The 6,956-nt window shown below is 41.3% G+C and overlaps 1 pseudogene; it reads left to right on the top strand.

Moving 5' to 3' along the window:
- Window positions 1-2,412, top strand: part of LOC108290726 — an 18,059-nt pseudogene extending 15,647 nt beyond the window's left edge.
- The last annotated feature ends 4,544 nt before the right edge of the window (window positions 2,413-6,956 follow it).

Genomic DNA, 6,956 nt, shown 5'->3' with positions numbered 1-6,956 from the left:
AAAAAAAAAAAAAAAATGTAGAACTACTATATGATCCACCAGTTCCGCTGCTGGGTGTATAACCAAAAGAAAGGAAATCAGTATATCAAAGATATCTGCCTTCACATGTTTATTGCAGCACTATTTTCAGTAGCCAGGATATGGAATGAACCTAAGTGTCCATTCACAGATTAATGGAAAAAGAAAATGTGGTGTATCCACACAATGGAATATTATTCAGACATAAAAAAAATGAAGTCCTGTCATTTGCAGCAACATGGATGGAACTATAGGTTATTAGGTTAACTGAAATAAGCCAGGCACAGAAAGACAAACATTACATGTCCTTACTCATATGTGGGAGCTTAAAAAATTGGATTTCTAGCCAGGCTATGACTCATGTCTATAATCCCAGCACTTTGGGAAGCCACGGCAGGCAGATCATGAGGTCAGGAGTTCAAGATCAGCCTGGCCAACTTGGTGAAACCCCATCTCTACTAAAAATACAAAAATTAGCTGGGCGTGTGCCTATAATCCCAGCTACTCAGGAGGCTGAGGCAGGAGAATCACTTGAATCTGGGAGGCGGAGGTTGCCATGAGCCAAGATTGCGCCAGTGCACTCCAGCCTGGGTGACAGAGCAGACTGCATCTCAAAAAAAGAAAAAAAAAAAGGATCTCATAGAGGTAGTGGATAGAAGTGACTACCAGGGGCTGGGAAGGAAAGAGGGAGAGGGTGATGAAGATAAACTGATTAATGGGTATAAAAATACAGTTAGAAGGAGTAAGTTCTGATTCTGCAAGCCTCCCAAGCACATGTTGCAGCCAGCTCCCTTGCTGTCTGAATCACCAGCCTCTCTCCACGCTGTATTTCCAACGTGTCTCTTTCTAACAAGGTGATGCTGGACAAGCTAGACGTGAAAGGGAATCCGGTCATTGTGAGAGTCGACTTCAATGTTGCTATGAAGAACAACCAGATAACAACCAACCAGAGGATTAAGGCTGCTGTCCCAAGCATCAAATTCTGCTTGGACAATGGAGCCAAGTCAGTAGTTCTTAGGAGCCACCTAGGCGGTCCTGATGGTGTCCCTATGCCTGACAAGTACTCCTTAGAGCCGGTTGCTGTAGAACTCAAATCTCTGCTGGGCAAGGATGTTCTGTTCTTGAAGGACTGTGTAGGCCCAGAAGTGGAGAAAGCCTGTGCCAACCCAGCTACTGGTTCTGTCATGCTGCTGGAGAACCTCCGCTTTCATGTGGAGGAAGAAGGGAAGGGAAAAGATAGTTCTGGGAACAAGGTTAAAGCTGATCCAGCCAAAATAGAAGCTTTCTGAGCTTCACTTTCCAAGCCAGGGGATGTCTATGTTAATGATGCTTTTGGTACTGCTCACAGAGCCCGCAGGTCCATGGTAGGAGTCAATCTGCCACAGAAGGCTGGTGGTTTTTGATGAAGAAGGAGCTGAACTTCTTTACTAAGGCCTTGGAGAGCCCAGAGAGGCCCTACGTGGCCATCCTGGGCAGAGCTGAAGTTGCAGACAAGATCCAGCTGATCAGTAATATGCTCGACAAAGCCAATGAGATGATTATTGGTAGTGGAGTGGCTTTTACCTTCCTTAAGGTGCTCAGCAACATGGAGATTGGCACTTCTCTGTTTGATGAGGAGGGAGCCAAGATTGTCAAAGACCTAATGTCCAAAGCTGAGAAGAATAGTGTGAAGATTACCTCGTCTGTTGACTTTGTCGCTGCTGACAAGTTGGATGAGAATGCCAAGACTGGCCAAGCCACTGTGGCTTCTGGCATACCTGCTGGCTGGATGTGCTTGGACTGTGGTCCTGAAAGCAGCAAAAGTGTGCTGAAGCTGTCACTCGGGCTAAGCAGATTGTGTAGAATGGTCCTGGGGGGTGTTTGAATGGGAAGGTTTTGCCTGGGGAACCAAAGCCCTCATGGACAAGGTGGTAAAAGTTACTTCTAGGGGCTGCATCACCATCATAGGTGGTGGAGACACTGCCACTTGCTGTGCCAAATGGAACGCAGAGGATAAAGTCAGCCATGTGAGCATTTGGGGATGGTGCCAGTTTAGAGCTCCTGGAAGGTAAAGTCCTTCTTGGGGTGGATGCTTTCAGCAATATTTAGTACTTTCCTGCCTTTTAGTTTCTATGCACAGCCCCTAAGTCAATTTAGCATTTTTTTTTTCATCTCAATGTGGCATTAGCCAAAACCTTCCATGTCAAGATTCAGCTAGTGGCCAAGAGATGCAGTGCCAGGAACCCTTAAACAGTTGCACAGCATCTCAGCTCATCTCTACTGTACCTGGATATGCCTACATTCTTCAAGATCCCATTTGAATTTCTTAGTGACTAAACCATTGTGCTTTATAGAGTGCATACATTTATATTTTGCCTGTTAGTGAGCTGTGTTAACTTAGTTCTCTTTTTATGTAGCTTATTCTGATTAGCTTTGTCACTGACTACTCAGTGTGGAAACAAGATGAAATTCCATTTGTAGGTAGGGAGGTGAAATTGATAATCCATTAAATAAACGATAAAAGTGTCCATTGAAACCATGAAAAACAAAAAAGGAATAAGTTCCGGTGTTTGATAGTACAGGAGGAAAATTATAGTTAATAATTGTTTATTGTATATTTGAAAATACTAGAAGGGAAAGATTATAATGTTTTCAACACAAAGAAATGACAAATATTTGAGGTGATGGATATCCCAATTATCTTTATTTGAACATTATACATTGTATATATGTATCAAACTATAACTTGTATCCCAAAAATATGTACAACTTTTTATTTGAGATCTATCTATCTATCTCTCTAGCTATTTTTTTTTTTTTTTTTATGCAAAGCTTTGCTCTTGTTGCCCAGGCTGGAGTGCAAGGACGCCATCTCAGCTGACTGCAACCTCTGCCTCCCGGGTTCAAGCGATTCTCCTGCCTTAGCCTCCCAAGTAGCTGGGATTACAGGCACACACCACCACGCTCAATTCATTTGTGTATTTTAGTAGAGATGAGGCTTCATCATGTTGGCCACGTTGGTCTCGAACTCCTGACCTCAGGTGATCCACCTTCCTCAGCCCCCCAAAATGTTGGGATTACAGGCATGAGCCACCATGCCCAGCTGTGACTGCTTTTCTGATGGGATCCTAATAAATATATACCATAAAAATGATTCATAAAAAGCTAGCCGTGGCAGCTACCTTAGAGTACATCTCATTTACTCCTCATTTCATGAATAGGGAAACTGAGGTCCCAAATGTGATTTACACAAGTGGCACATAAATGAGTGGTTGAACCAGTTTGCTAACCTACACATTAGGTCTATGACCTAAGTATTTGCCAGATTTCTCTGACCTATGGAATTGTGACTGGCCTGCTATATCAGATCATAATAGTCATTTAATTGAGCCCCTCTGTCAGGTACTGCACCAAGTATCCAACTGTGCTAAGTTTTACATAGATTATTTTACTTAATCCACATGTCCTCCAGAATAGATCCTAAATTTGAGTTACTTTTCTTCATTTCCACTACCACAAATTGTCTGGCTGTCTTTCACCATCACTTGGATAAATGTCATTACTGGTCTCCCTGCTTCTGCCATTGCTCACTGACAATCTCTTCTCTACACAGCAAAGGGGATCTTTTAAAACCAGCACCATAGATCATATTCTTTCTTGCTTAAAACCCATCAGTGGTTTCCCATTGCTGAGGGAATAAAATTTGTCAGAGCACAAAGACCTATGAGATCTGACCCCACCTCTCCTCTTCAGTCGTGCTCTCTGTCTTGCTCACCTCCAGCCACCTTGGCCTTTCCTCTTTCTAAAACATGCCGAGCTAGTTCTTGTCATAGGGTCTTTGCTCTCCTCTGCCTAGAATGCCTCTCGTAGATCTTCCCATGTCTACTCCTTCCTGACAGATGTCATTTCCTCTGAGAGGTCTTCCCGGAACATTCGTGTCTCATCCTTTCCTTCAGTTACTCACTCCTTAACCCCATTTTATTTTTTCTGAAGTATATAATAATGTATATCACTGTCTTGAGTGTTTATCTACTTGTTAATTTTTTCTCTCTCCTAAGTAGAACATAAACTTCATGAAGATAGGGTCTACAACTGGGCGCAGTGGCTCACACCTGTAATCTCAGCACTTTGGGAGGCTTAGGTGCACAAATCACAAGGTCAGGAGATTGAGACCATGCTGGCCAACATGGTGAAACCCTGTCTCTAATAAAAATACAAAAATTAACTAGGCATGGTGGCACATGCCTGTAATCCCTTCTACTCAGGAGGCTGAGGCAGGATAATTGCTTGAATCTGGTAGGTGGAGATTGCAGTGAGCTGAAATCACACCACTGCACTCCAGCCTGGGCAACAGAGTAAGATTCTGTCAAAAAGAAAACAAGAAAGAAAGAGAGAGAGAGAGAGGGAGAGAGAGAGAGAGAGAGAAAGAAAGAAAAACAAATGTCAAGCCAATGTAAAGAAACAGTAGCAGCTGATAGTATCCATTAGACTATCAGAGACCTAGAAGGAATCTTCCAGATCATCTGCTACTGAACACCACTTAACGGATAAAGCAGTTGAGACCCAGTCAGTGGAAATGACTTATATAATATAGGGTTAAAACTAGAGGTTCCTTACCCTGTTACCAGCACCCTTCTCACCATATCATTCTGTCTTTCCTCCCCTTACCTTCTCCAGAAACTAGGATTTCTGTGGAAACCAGGTAAATAGCAGCCCTTTCCTGTTCTCTATACTCCTGCCGCACGTTGTCATTCACTCACTAAGAATGAATAGACATTCCCTGCCTGCCTGTCCTTCAGAGTGGCCAGTCACTCCTCTACCTCTGCCATCCCATTTCTCCTTCCTCCTTGTCAAAACATTTGTGTTTAGGAAGACATTGTATTGAATGACTTTCTCATTTCTGCCCCTGTGACACAGTTTAAGCCTTCCTTGAGGGACAAGCTAATGAGGTCTGAATTATAGCATCCACATGAGACCAGAGTGGTAGAGGCTGTGTGACTCAGAGAATGTCAAAAGTGGAAGATAACTTAGAGACCAAAAGGTCTACCTCATCACTTTATCTTGCAGATAAATGTAGATACCAAGAGAAAGGGAAATGTTAATTGACTGTCCATGCTGATATTGCTAGTTAGATGCAGAGCATGACTAGAACCCAGGCTTTCTGACTTTCCAGTTCAGTACTTACTAGTAATACATTTCACTGAAGCCTTGGCACTCAGAACACAAGGGATACAGGGAGCCCCCAGAAAAGGATGTTGACCAATTGATAATAATTTCCAGCAAGGAAATGAAGAAATTCTGTTTCTTCCTTAGGGGAATTCCCCACCACAGTAACCTTTTCCAGGAAAAACAAAAGCAAAAACAAAATTTCTTTATCATCCTAGGGATTTCATGAAAATTGAAGAGATAAATATATGAAGGTCCTTACCACTGGGCTTGGAAAATACTGTTAGATGTCTTTTCCCTCCAGCTTTATTGAGGTGTTTTTGACAAATAAAAATTATATATATTTATGGCATAAGTATCATATTTTGATACATATATATACCATGAAATGATTACCACAGTAAACCTAATTTACATTTCCATCACACTTCACATAGTACCTTTTCTGTATGTGTGTGGTGAGAACACTGAAGATCAAATCTCTTAGCAAATTTCAAATGTACAGTACGTTATTATAAACTATAATCATCATGCTATACATTAGGTCTCCAAAACTTATGCATTCTGCATATCTGAAACTTTGTATCCTTTGCCCAACATCCTCCCATTTCCCCAATCCCTCAGTCCCTGGCAACCACCACTCTACTCTCTGTTTCTATGAGTTTGAGTTTTTTAGTTGCCATGCATAGGTGAGATTATGCAGTAATTATCCATCTGTGTCTGGCTTATTTCACTTAGCATAATGTCCTCCAGATTCATACATGTTGTTAAAAATGAAAGGATTTTCCTTTTTTATAAGGCTGAATAATATTCCTCTGTGTGTGTGTGTGTGTGTGTGTGTGTGTGTGAAATTTTCTTTATCCTTTTACCTATCACTGATGGTAGTTTGATTCTGTCTGTTGGCTATTGTGAATAGTGCTGCAGTGAACATAGGGGTAGAGATATCTGAGATACTGATTCCTTTTCCTTTGGATATATAGCCAGACGTGGGATTGTTGGAGCATATCATAGTTGTATTTTGAATTTTTTGAGGATATACTGATTTCCTTTCTTTTGGTTATTATTTTGCATAATAGCTTTACCAGTATACATTCCCACTAACAGTGGACCAGGATTCCCTTTTCTCTACATCCTTACCAACACTTGTTATATTTTGTCTTCTTGATGATAGATTCTAACAGATGTGAGGTAATATCTCGTTGTGGTTTTGATTTGCATTTGTCTGATGATTAATAATGTTGAGCACCTTTTCATATACCTGTTGGCCATTTTTATGTCTTTTGAGAAATGTCCATTTAGCACTGTTGCCCATTTTAAAAGTTGGGTTGTTTTCTTGCTATTGAGTTGAGTTTCTTGTGTATTTTGGATTTAACCCCTTATCAGATACATTGTATACAAATATTTTTATCCCATTATATAAGTTATCTTTTCATTTTGTTTATTGTTTCCTTTGCTGTGCAGAAACTTTACAGTTTAATCAAATTCCATTAGTTTATTTTTGCTTTTGTTGTCTGTTCTTTTAGGGTCATTTAAAAAAATTCTGCTGGACACAATGGCTCATGCCTGTAATCCCAGCATGTTGAGAAGCAAGTAGGCAAGTAGATAATGTGAGGTCAGGAGTTCAAAACCAGCCTGGCTAATATGGCAAAACCCTATCTCTACTAAAAATGCAAAAATTAGCCAGGTATGGTGGCAGGCACCTGTAATCCCAGCTACTCGGGAGGCTGAGGCAGGAGAATTGCTTGAACCCAGGAGGCAGAGATTGCAGTGAGTCTAGATCGTGCCATTGCACT

The sequence above is a fragment of the Cebus imitator genome, unplaced genomic scaffold (assembly GCF_001604975.1).
Source record: "Cebus imitator isolate Cc_AM_T3 unplaced genomic scaffold, Cebus_imitator-1.0 Scaffold442, whole genome shotgun sequence".
In the NCBI taxonomy this organism is placed as follows: domain Eukaryota; kingdom Metazoa; phylum Chordata; class Mammalia; order Primates; family Cebidae; genus Cebus; species Cebus imitator.
The sequence above is the reverse complement of the archived record's forward strand: the minus strand, read 5'-3'. Positions and strand labels throughout refer to the sequence as shown.